Here is a 13,430-nt window from a genome sequence, read left to right on the forward strand (position 1 = left end):
GGCAAGGTGGGGAACCAAAGGTGAGGGAGCCAGTAAGTGGGAAAGACAAAATGCCAGTAGTAGGTTGTCTTGAGACAACAAGGGTACTAAACTACCATCCTGCAGATGTCCTGAGAGGGAAGGATTTGGATGAGGCAGTACCATGTGCTTATGCAGTTGCACACGGTCAGGCTAGGAGACAAGCATGTGGGTCTGGTAGCCAGGGGGAGACCCAGACAGACTACATACTTGCAGCCAGGACTGGTGAGGTGGTTATTTCAGGGAGGGAGCTACTCTGCAGCAGTGAAACTGAAAGTGAGCCACAGCTGCTTGTGGGTACTGATATTCCCTTGGACAGAGTGACTGCAAAGGTAGAGGTGAGTAGTAGTACCCAGGCTGACAGTGAGGCACCGCTGTCAGAGGATGCCAGACTTCCTGTGGAAGGGGAGCTGGGAAGGGTTACAAGGAGAGAGTTGAGACAGGCTCAGCTCTCAGACCCTACATTGCAAGGCCTGAGGCAGGTAGCTAGGGAGGCACCTGATTCTGAAGGAAAGGGGGAATCTGTATACTGGGACAAAGGGTTACTATACAAAGAGTGGACCCCTGAGGGAGGGCTAGAAGGTGAGAGAGTACAGCAGTTGGTAGTGCCTAGAGCCTACCATCTGGCACTTCTAGCCATAGCCCATGATATTCCTTTTGCAGTTCATATGGGCATAAAACATACGAAGAGGCATATATTATGCAAAACTTCTATTGGCCTGGAATTTCCAGAGAAGTAACAGGGTACTGCAGGACCTGTGAGCAGTGCCAAAAGGTAGGCAAGGCAGGAGACAAGGTGAGAGCTCCTTTGATGCCTTTGCCTGTGATTGAGGAGCCATTTCAGAGGGTAGCTGTGGATATTGTTGGTCCTCTGAGTACCCGAAGTTCCACAGGGAAAAAGTATATCCTAGTGGTAGTGGATTATGCTACATGATACCCTGAGGCAGTGGCTTTGTCCTCCATTGAAGCAGAGAAGATGGCAAATGCTTTGTTAGAGATTTTCAGCAGGGTAGGTTCCCAAAAGAAATACTGTCTGACAGAAGTGCAAATTTCATGTCAGACCTGCTGGGTTCTCTGTGGAAGTCTTGTGGGGTGAAGCACATGAAGACCACCTCCTACCATCCCCAGACTGATAGTCTTGTTGAGAGGTTAAACTTGACAATCTAGTACATGCTACGGGCATTTGCAGATCAGTTTAAGAGGGAGTGGGATAAATATTTGCCCCATCTGTTGTTTGCTTACAGAGAAGTTCCCCAGGAATCCACAGGTTTTTCACCGTTTGAGTTCCTGTATGGGCATAGGGTGAGGGGGACCTCTAGATTTAATTTGAGATGAGTGGGAAGGTGAGTGCAAGTCTCAGAAGGAGTCTGTTGTGGCATATGTCCCAAACCTCAGGACAAGGCACAGGGAACTCATGGGCTTGGCCCAGGAGAACCTGGCAGAAGCCCAACAACAGAAAAAAGTGTGGTATGACAGGAATGCTCGAGCTAGAGAGTATGCTGTGGGGCAGCAGGTAATGGTTCTGATTCCTGTCCGACACAACAACCTGCAAGCAGCTTGGGAGGGACCCTACAAAGTGGTAAGAAAGGTAAGTGATGTTAACTACATGGTGGAACTGCTAGGCAGATGGCAGGGACACAGGTTGTTCCATGTTAACATGATGAACCCTTACCATGATAGAGGCCCTAGTGCTGAGCATTTGCAGTGGATTGCAGGAAGAGTCTGAGGGAGATCTGGGCACTGATTTCCTCAGTGAGGCTCAGGCTGACACCTCAGTGGGAGGGGTAGCAATGTCCCAGCAGCTATCTCCTACCCATGTTCAAGAAATCCGAGCATTGCTGCAGGAATTTGGGGACATGTTCTCTGGGAAACCAGGGTGCACCCACTCGGGGCAGCACTGGGTGGATACAGGACCCCAAAAGCCTATTAGGCAGGCCCCTTATAGAGTGCCTGAGAGAGTCAAACAGACCCTGAGGGAGGAGGTACAGGAGATGTTGGAACAAGGGGTGATTTAAGAGTCCAACAGTCCCTGGGCCTCCCCAGTGGTGCTGGTGCCAAAGAGGGATGGCAGCACCAGGTTCTGTGTGGACTACAGGAAATTAAATAGTCACACAGAGTCAGATGCTTACCCCATGCCTAGGACAGATGAGGCCCTAGAGCAGCTAGGTGGTGCTAAGTATCTTACAACCATTGATCTTACCAAGGGTTACTGGCAGGTGCCCTTGACTCCCAGTGCTAGAGAGAAGTCAGTCTTTGTGACTCCTTTTGGCTTATATGAGTTCACAAATATGCTGTTTGGCATGAAGAATGCCCCTGCAACTTTCCAGAGGCTGGTAGATAATATCCTAGCAGGAGCAGGAGGGTTTGCCCTTGCTTACCTAGATGATATTGCCATTTACAGCCATTTCTGGCCAGAGCACCTTCAGCATGTCAAGAGGTGCTGGGCAGACTAGAGGGCAGGGTTGACCATTAAGCCGAGCAAATGTCAGGTGGGTATGGCAGAGGTCTCCTACCTAGGACATAGAGTGGAGAGTATTAAGATAAGGCCAGAACCTGCCAAAGTGGAAGCCATTCAGGCATGGCCTGCACCTGTTACTAAAAGGCAGGTGAGGGCATTTTTAGGGACAGGTGGGTACTACAGAAAGTTCGTCCTCTGTTATAGTACCATAGATGCTACCCTCACAGACCTGACAAGGAAGAACAGGCCAGATAAGGTAGTGTGGACACCAGCATGTGAGCAGGCATTCCAGAAGCTTAAAGAAGCTTTAGGAGGACCCCCTGTGTTAGCCAGTCCAGATTACAGCAAAGAATTTGTTGTGCAGTTGGATGCTTCGAACCATGGGGTCAGGGCTGTACTTTTCCAAATTTCTTCAGAGGTGGAAAGCCAAATTTCTTCAGAGGCGGAAGAGCACCCAGTGGTTTATCGCAGTCATAGGCTTCAACCCAGGGAGGAATGCTATGCAGCTGTAGAAAAGGAATGTCTAGCCATAGTGTGGGCATTGCAGAAACTTCAGACTTATCTGTATGGAAGGAAATTCACTGTTATGACAGATCACAACCCCTTAAAATGGTTAAACAGAGCCAGCCAGCAAAATGCTAAGTTGCTAGGTTGGAGCCTAGGGTTGCAAGCATATGATATGTCAGTGCAACACCGCAGTGGGAGTAGCAATGCCAATGCAGATGGGGTCTCAAGACACAGAATGGGGTGAGGTACACCCAGATAGACCTAACCCTCTCAAGCGGCATTTCTCAAGGGTCACTTGAAAAACTAGCTTGAGTTCAATGGGGGGGGGGTGAAGACTGGTAGAGAAGGGTGAAGGCTGCCAGCCTAGTCAAATAGAATTTGGTACATAATTCTATCATGTGTAAATACTGTGAAATGTTGAACTTAAAACAATGTGGCAACATTGCCCTCTGCTGTAAAGAAAGCTAATTCAAGCATTTCTTGTTGGTCCTTTGAAATTAAAATTATTCATCACTGCCTTTGATGTTTACAAGTCGTCTCCAGTCAGGCCAGATGAAAGCTTCCTGCCTATTGTTTTAAGGCTAAAGTTAATGACCAGAATTTACATGTGAAATGCCCTTTATTGCTCTAAGTGTAAAAGAATGTAAATGCAGTTTCTGTCAGCCTGGGAACACCAGGAAAGTGTGAAATGGTGTAATGTTTTATCAGAACTGCAGTTTCAATTTAAACAGTGAGAACCAGAGATTATTAAGCATTTTTGTCTTGAACATCCAACTCAGCACTGCCTTATGCTCTCTTTATGTAAGTAGTATGTTAGAACTGTGTTTTCTCCTAGAAGTAAATAGGAATTAGAAAAGATTAGACTAAGTGTTTTTCTGTGATGTCAGAACTGTACTACTGTATTATTTTAAATATTTCTGTGTGATCTCTGAACTCTTGACTAGCACTGACTGTGCAGTAGAAAGTATTGTCTGGTGGTTTTAATTATTTATTATTAAATATTTTAAAACCTTTAGCAGTGGCTGGGTTGTGTAGAGATAAGTTAAGCTCTAGAGTACATTGCATATATATAAGGATCCTGTACCAAGTCACTCTAATAAGCCTTGAGACTGTTTAGTCACATCTACCAATTGGATCATAATATAGCACAGTAATAATTGGACACCCTTTTAAGGGCCTTTGAGTAGCTGATAAATATTAGCTGGGTGGTCGCAGTAATTACTACTGTATAGTCTGGGTAAAAGGGGCACAGCTGGAGAACCTGTGCCAGCCTTCCCCAGGAGTGTCTGTGTGGTTGTATAAACATATTTTAAAGTGTGTGTGTCAGCTACTTGGGAAGGGACACAAAGCACAGAGAGAGTGCTGGAGATTTTAGCTTGACCAGCTAGGCTGAGATCTGGACTCTATAGCTGTGCCAGTGGGGAGTCTTATTGGGGATCTGGAGAGCAAGGGAGCGACCAACCCCAGACTGACTGTGATCTCTGTGTGCTCTTAAGGGAAATTGCACTTTACTGGGTGTATTTGTTATCCTTTCCTCATATATGAGATGCCCTCTCTGGTGTTAGTGGTGAGGATTGAGGCTCCTTGATTGCTGGGCCATGGCACGGATGTCACAATGAAGCAGGGAGGTAATTCAAGAAGTAAGGAAGGACTGGTATTTTGGACACAGATCCTTAAGGAGAATAGCAACAGTCCTTCCGAATATTATAATCATGAAGTAGCAGAAAGAATACCAAGAACTAAGGCAACACAAGAATGGAGAAAAGTTCTGCTGGTAAGGATGACTGCAATTAGAGATACAGAAAATAAATGAGAGGCTGAAATTTAATGGAAGAAGCTGACAAAGGAACCAAGGGTATTGGGAACAAATAATTAGAGAAGGAAAGACAATATAATGGGAAGAGGCCAAGAAGACATTTGGATTACAAGCTAATGATTGCCTTCCCTATCAAGGATTTATATTAAGAGTACAGGCAAAGAGAAAGGAAAACTTTTTAGTAGAATCTAAAACAGAAGCTGCTGTTAAAAATGGATAATTTAGTAGGGCATATAAAATGTATTCAAAAATCTTCCTTCTTTTGTTATAATTTCCCTTCTATGCCCCTCAGATACTTCCTCACTGTTGCAAATCAAATTCCATTCCCTACCTAAAAATAATAATCCCCTGGTGAAATCTGATTATTTCCCCTGAATTTTCTTAAGCTCCACTGTAGAAGTTTTAGGTGAAATATAAATATGTGCCAACATAATCTTCATCCATTGCCAGTAGCCCCTTAGTAATGCAAATTTACCATTGTTATCTTTTTTCTACTTCTCTCACTATTAGAGCTCCTCTAGCAATTAACATAAGCACTCCTCTTTTCCTTTGTCCCAAATATTCCAGTGAATAATCATCCTGGAATCCTTTCTTTATCAAACTCACATGCTCAGTTATTTCCAAATGTGTCTCCTGTAGCCTAGCTGTTTGCACCCTGCATTTGTAAATATAGTTTACTACTCTTTTTGTGGTATATACCAATTGAGACCATTCACATTGAAAGATAATATGGGAAGTGTTGCCTTATGATAAGAAGCTATTATTCCCACCTGTTGTGTACAACAGTTTTTTATGTCTAGTTTTAGCATTTGTGTTACATACACTAATGTTTAGCAGGTTGATCTTTTATATAGTTGTATTTTGTCATACCCATTTGAACTTATGTCATATCGTATACAAATTTTTGTTTTAATGAAAACTCTCAAAAAACACTCCTAGAATATATTAATAAAAACACAAAACTACTTGCATCTACAAATAATGAAGTTTAACCCTCCTAACAGGAACAATTGTCCCAGATTGACAGCTCCTCTCACAGGATTAGCTTGACCTATAATGGTTATCCATGCTAAGATGCATGGTACAATTTGTGTTTCTACTTACACTGTTATCTGCTTTTGTCTTATTTTTATTCCTACCCTAGATGTAGAAAACAATTTTAATACTTTCGGAAAACATTATCTTTCAGCCATTTAAAGAAAAATAGTATTCTGTTTTATTGTCTTTGTCAGCTTGTCTCCATAGAAACATGAGAACCAGATACACAGTTGCCTTCAGCTACAAACTTCTCATGTTGCACTGTAAACATTTGTTTGCTAATGGAAAACTTTTCTTTACATTCAATGTTCTTTTTATTTACTAACTTCCAATTAAAATTTGTTGTTAGATTAAGCCAAGAGCCTTAATCCAGTCATCCCCCTTGCAAAAATTAAGAAAATAACAGTTTTACTTATATCATGTAGCAATGCTTACATTTCTTAAAACTGAACAAGAAGAAAGAAAGAAAGGAGAAAAAGCCACTTGTTTAATTTAGTGTCCCTATTACACACAAAAATAACTGAAAAAGCTTTACTTTATAACATGCAGTATATATCATGTTTGATAAAAAAATAGTGATGTGAAGTTGTTCAATCTTGCCTTCGGCCAATTTGCAAAGCTTGAGGTCTTTACAATTTCTTACCATTGATGTGGTTGATCTTTTTTCTGTAATACCCCATGATATCGGATTACTATGGGTGGAGGAAGCCCTTAGGGAATGTCCCCAGGCTAGCCAAAATGATATCTTGCTTATTTTGGAATTGATTGAATTGGTGTTATACAACAATTACCTCTACTTTGCAGGGGAATACTTCAAACAAACAACAGGAGTGGCCATGGGTGCTAAGTGTGCCCCTACCTATGCTGATATTGTATTATCAGTATGGGAGAAGAAGTTCGTCTTCAACAGTATATTCAGGAGCAATTGGATATTTTATTCCAGGTTCCTGGATGATATCTGTATTTTTTGGACAGGCTCGACTAGCACTATAGAGGAATTTATTAGTTATCTCAATTCTACCACTGAATTTTTGACTTTTACTTACCAAGTACATCCAGAAAGGGTCAATTACCTGGATGTGACATTAAATAAGTGTGATACTGGTTTTCAATCTTGCATTTATAGAAAACCTACATTTTCAAATAGTTATATTTATTTTTTGAGTTCACATCCCAGGTATCAAAAGAAGGGTATTGTCAAGGGTCAGTTTGTCCGGGTATCATGTATGACCTCTGAGGAATCACAATATCAAACTGAATGTGTTAAACTTACAGCTATGTTTAAAGAAAGGGGTTACCCAGATGACTTTATATCCAGTGGAAAACAGGAGGTACAGGATGGTAGGTTAACTAAATTTCGACCCATCCTGGGTATTGGTAAATTGGATACATCCAAACATGATGGCGGATTAGGTGAATCCCTTTCTGGGTTCAACAAGGCTTTTATTACTGAATACAGTGTAAATGCTGGCTTCATTGGGAATATTGTTGAGCGTGAATGGGATTCCTTTCAGGATATTACAGATTTGAGTAATCTAAAAGGTAAAACAGTCAAAACAGTGTATAGAAAGGGTAACAGCATTAAAACCATTCTTGAACATGAGCCTAGGATAAATATATGTTCCATTTTGCATAAGGGTACATATAGGTGCGGTTCGTGCTCTCAGTGTAAACACATTATGCACACCGACAAAGTATTTCTCCCCTCTAGAAATAGATTGATCAGGGCTACTACATTCTCCAACTGCAATACCACAGGGGTCATCAATCTGGTTACTTGTCAATCATGTCTAGCATTTTATGTTGGTAAAACCGAGAGACCCCTTAAAAGGAGAATATATGAACATCATTATGAAATGGAAAAACAGAATTTTAACAATGCCCTATACAGACATTCCTTGGTCTGTTCTGGGGCAACTTTTGTATTTTTTGTGATCGAGTCTTGGGCCCGTGACAACAGGGGAGGCCCCTGGGAAATATAGTTAGAACATAGGGAGACGTACTGGCAGATTCTGCTTGAAGCTAATAGGAGTCCAGGTTTAAATGAAACCATTTCCATTGCACCATATCTTAAACTAAAGGCAGGGAAATTATAACTATTTTTGTTGTATCAACTCTTTTTCTAGCTTGTATATGATCCTATGACGGCTCATATTGTTTATTGTACAATTTATTGAGGTTACAAATTATATATATATATATATATATATATATATATATATATATATATATATATATATATATATATATATATATATATTGTTTATTTTATGCAATTTTATGATTTATGACATTCATTTTAGTATTTGGAATGTTTTTTATGCGTATATTAATAGTTGAAGTTTATCATGTTTTTATACATTTGTTTTTAAACCTTAATTGGTCAATTGTTTAATTGAAGTGGGTGACTGTATATAAGTTGTTTTTTAACCAACCATTGAGTATCTGATGAAGTTGAGGTGTTTTTGATGAAAATGTTGTACTTGTACTTACTGGCGTTAATAAAGAGAGTGGTCGAGGTCTTCCTGGACTGATATTTTTGGTTTCTTGGTTACATTTATCAGTAGAGTCTCATTTTAGGTATTTCAAAGCTTGAGGTCTCTAACAGCTCAAGGTCAAAGCCCTATCCCACAATGCACCACTACATTCCCCAGATCTAGTTTGCCATTGCAACTGATCATGCGTTTCTGTTAGAAAAATATGTATTAACATATGTGTGCAATGCTTATTTTAAATAAGGGAAGATTAACATGTTTTTATTCTATATGCAGCATTAGTTCTATTTGAAACTGAAAACATGCTTTTCTGAAATTGTGCTTTCTGACACTGCAAGATGCACTCTGACCTAGTTTGCTAGCACAGCAAAATACATGTTTATGCTTTGGAAATGTACTGGAAAGCAGGTGATTTTCTCCTAGGTCAGGAAATTAAATGGAGAATAATAATTTCTGTAGATCCATTCATTATGGACAATAAGCTCTGTTCGTGCTAATGAAAAAGTGCACAAGCTGTAAGAAAGTTAGATACTATAAACAATGAACTGCTTCAGAAATCTGTAATTGCATTGTGCTTGAATTAGCCATAGTACCTAGACTTGTAACATCACATAGAAAGAAAGTTATAATTGACCGGTGGTCGTCAAGGCCATCCTGTTTACTGAAAAAATCTTTTTTAAACTTTGAAGAGTCAGCTAGAAATGTGAGAAACATCTGTAAAGTAACAGAATTGTGAACTGGTGGTCTGCTACGTCAGCCGTAGTGGGCAATGCCTTGAAAGAAAGGTATAATAATTGTGACACTTCCTGATTTTAGTCAGACAAACTCTGTAACTGCATTTTTTGTCTCCTTGCGCAAGAATAAAGATACCTGAACTGAACCTTATGCTTTTGGTCTTTTGAAGTATTTTTCTCTGACATTTTTTGGTCCTTTGGAGCTGGAAACCCTCGTTTAGCCTGGGATCAGATGGGCCAGGTGGCATGAAACTGCGCAGGGAAGATACCACATCAGATCTTCTTCATTGAAAGACCTCCGACTGAATTGTCATGCAAAAGAGGCTAGCCACTTTTCTGATCTACGACTGAAGGTGGGTTCCATTTGAACAGTGAGTGACCAATCGCTGAGGCTCAGGTAGGGTGAATCTACTTTTTTCTGTTTTAGATCAGGGACTTGATTGTATTTATTCTGTAAGAATTTTGTTAAAATTCTGGGACAGAAATATTGCTATCTTGTCATAGATCAGGGAAACAGAATAAGTAGGCAGGTAGTCTGAAGGGACTGTAAACACTTGGTGGTACCACATTAAAAATAAAAGAGTTACGTAACATTTAAAAGGTTAGAACAAAATGGGTAACACGTGCACAAAAACGAAAAGACCCCAAAGCCCACCGTTAACCGAAGACGCAAAATATATGCAATCACAGTGCGCAGACAATGTTAGATATTATACTAAATGGGTTAATAAATATGAATTTGATGGAAAACTAGAAAGATCCTCGCTTATCAAACTTATTAGACAGCTAAAAACGATTCTAAAGGTCGGGTTAAAAAACAGCGTAAATTAGGAGTTCCTCAGGCACACAGGTGGATTGAGGAAGCAAACTGAAGAGAACAAAAGAATAAAAATTCAAAAGCAATGTTTCTAGACAAAGAGGATAATAACTTAGTTATAGCATCGGCCCCTCCACCCCCTCCGGTTCCGGTTCCCTTACCAGCTCCCTTACCGGAATATGAAACAAAAGAACAAACTGGCCCACCTCCACGATATCCAGTTATTCCTTTAAAACCACTACCGTTTGTCAGAGATCCTATCGAGACTAGGTCTCGAACACGTAATTTAAAAGGAGATATTGAATTATATCAAATGAATGGAAATTCACGGGCTATGAGTGAAGAAGAGATATGCCCACTCATAGAAGTACCAAATCCTCAGGCAGGACAAGAAGGGCAAGACCCAACTCTCTTAGTATACAGACTGTGGACACCGGAAGACATCCGGAAAGCCACAGAGGGAATTCCCCATCCAAAAGTTAATTTTAGAAAGTTCTTAGAAGACTTACAGGGTATGAGATTAAGTTGTCACTTAAATGGAGAGGAAGTAGAAAAAGTAGTCAGACAAATAGTAGGTCCAGATTGGCACATGATCAGTGGCAATTGGAACCCCCATGACGCTGCACTTAGGCCCCTCCCACAGAGCGCAGAACTAGATAACAGAGTGAAAGGTCTGACCAACCGAATTTCTGAGAAATGGAAGCCTAGGGCAGACTGGACTTGCATTAATCAATGCATCCGACAAAAAGGTGAAACTGTTGATAGATATTTTGCCAAATTATTAGAATGCTTTAACAATCACTGTGGAATGCAGGTGCCTGAAGATCAGACACAAGATTCCCCATATGAGCAGCAGTTAAAGAATGCATTTTTGAAATGCAGTATTGCATCCATAAGTAGTTTCATTACTAAACATATGGTAGACCATCGTACAAGCAGATTACAATCACTGCTTGAATATGCTAGACATGCCGAAAGGCATTTTAATAACAAAAAGAAAAAGCCCAAGTATTTGCTGTGGAAGATGGAGAAGTTTATTTAGTACAGTCCGGACAAAAGGGCAAAAAGAATGCCCAGGGAAACAAGCAATCTGATCAGGGATCAAAGGACTTTGAAGGGAGAAAGAAAAGAGGTGAGTGCTTCAAATGTGGGAAAAAGGGACACTTGGCAAGGGATTGCAAGAAGAATAAGAAGGCAGCAGTGGAAGACAAAAATGATGAGGGTGAGGACTTGACTATATGACAGTCAGGAATCGCTAGATAGGAATAATAGAGAAAGGACAAATGAGAATGTGATAGAAGGAGCAGAGAATGTGATAATAGAGGAAGTGCAGGAAGCTACCGATAGTGAAGAAAACGAAATATTAGACTTAGCCTTACTGAGCTTAGAGCTCTATCTAGCTGACACAAAACCAGAAGTGACACTCCTGGTAGAAGGGAGGGAAGTCAAATTTTGGTGCGATTCAGGGGCATCACGAACCCTGGTACATCCCTCCAAACTACCAGAAAATTCAGAATCACATGACTTTATACTAGTAAAAGCAGCTAATGGACAGCTGTATCGGGAGCCTCTCTCTCATAACATTACAATAACAGATCCTGTTTCAGGATTAACCCAGAAAAGCAAAATTGTTGTTTCTGCAAAATGCCCAGTGAACCTTTTGGGCAGAGATCTTATGCAACTATTAGGCATAGCAGTAGTTCCAACCATGCAGGGTATGGAAGCACAGCGACAAACTAATACTTTTGCAGTGCAAACGGAAGGTGAGACATATTACTGGTACAGCCAGGACTTAGTTACGACTGGCCCTGGAGCAGTAACTGAAGAGTTAATGAATGTAGCTATCAGTAAGTTCCCCTCCCTTTGTATTGACATACAACACCTGTTGCACTGTACTCTGTATTATTGTAATACACCAGGACCTGACAAAGAATATGAACAAGAATTGTTTAGAAATCATGCAAACAGATTAGTACTGTGTAATTTGTACTGGGACATGAAAGGGAACAGTGTAGTTAGCTGTTCATTACCCCAGGAGTTCTTTTCACTTTACAAATCAAATCTATTACCGCATGTTAGTTTAACTAAAGAGGAAGATTTAAAATGGATAGACCTAGGAGAGAAAGTCATGAAATGGGAAAAATAGACAGAATCAGAACTGTCAGAACAAGGAATAGAAAGACAGAAACTGAACTGGATAACACAAACACATCCAGCTGTACACTTGCAGTCCAGCAAAGACAGCTGAGAAGCCCTCTTATTAGAAGAGGAAGAAAAAGCTTTGTTAGACATACCAGAAACTCTCTGGTCAACAGGAAAGTCAGACATAGGACTTATTCGCACAGCAGGACCAGTTACTATCACGCCAAAGTCAGCATTTAGACCACAAAAGAGACAGTACCCCTTGAGAAAAGATGCAGAGGCAGGTATTAAACCTATCATAGCAGCTTTGCTTAAGAAGGGAATACTGGTGGAATCTCCTGATTCACCATGTAACACACCCTTATTCCCAGTTAGAAAAGCAAATGGAGAATGGCGTATGTTCCAAGATTTACAAGCTGTAAATGACGCAGTAATACCAAGAGCACCTACGGTGCCAGATCCACATACCTTGTTGAATGATTTAAAACCTCAACAGAAGTATTTTTCTGTGGTAGATATCAGCAATGCGTTCTTTTCGATACCGATACATCCTGACAGCCAGTATCGGTTTGCATTTACATTTCAGGGGGAGCGGTATACATATACGCAACTACCACAGGGCTATAGTGAAAGCCCAACAATATTCTCACAAGAGATGGCAAGTAATTTAGTGGGATTTATCCCACCAAGAGGTAGTCAAATTTTGCTTTATGTTGATGACATCCTGCTGGCCGCCCCTACCCAGCAAGATTGTAAGGAAGATACTATAGCATTATTAAAATTCCTAGCAGCTGAAGGACACAAAGTAAGCAAAAATAAATTGCAGCTTTGAAGAAAACAAGTGAAATACCTTGGATATGTAATATCCAAAGATGGCAGAACATTAAATGAGGACAGAAAAGTAGCAATCTTACAAGCACCAAAACCCGCAACCAAGAAGGAAATGATGTCCTTCCTGGGTACGACTAATTTTTGTCGAAGCTGGATCCCAAACTATGCTTTGGAATCTGTACCTTTAACTGACATGATTTTTAAGAATCCTATGGCAGCACAAGATTTAATACAGTGGACACCAGAAGCAGAATTAACTTTCTGCAAACTGAAACAATTGATAGCATCATCATTAGTTTTAGGATTACCAAATTATCACAAATATTTTTTCCAAACTGTAGATTGCAAGCAAGGTTATATGACATCAGTGTTGACTCAACAGCATGGGGACAAACAATGCCCCATTGCTTATTATTCATCACAAATGGACCCAGTGGCGCGGTCTCTACCCCACTGTGTACAAGCAGTAGTTGCAGCTGCAATGGCAGTGCAGGCTTCAGCCTCAGTAGTGTTATTCCACCCTCTCACATTGAGAGTGCCTCATGCAGTCACAATAATTTTACTGCAAGAAAAA

The sequence above is a fragment of the Protopterus annectens genome, chromosome 8.part0 (assembly GCF_019279795.1).
Source record: "Protopterus annectens isolate FY-2018-M chromosome 8.part0, PAN1.0, whole genome shotgun sequence".
Classification (NCBI taxonomy): Eukaryota; Metazoa; Chordata; order Ceratodontiformes; family Protopteridae; genus Protopterus; species Protopterus annectens.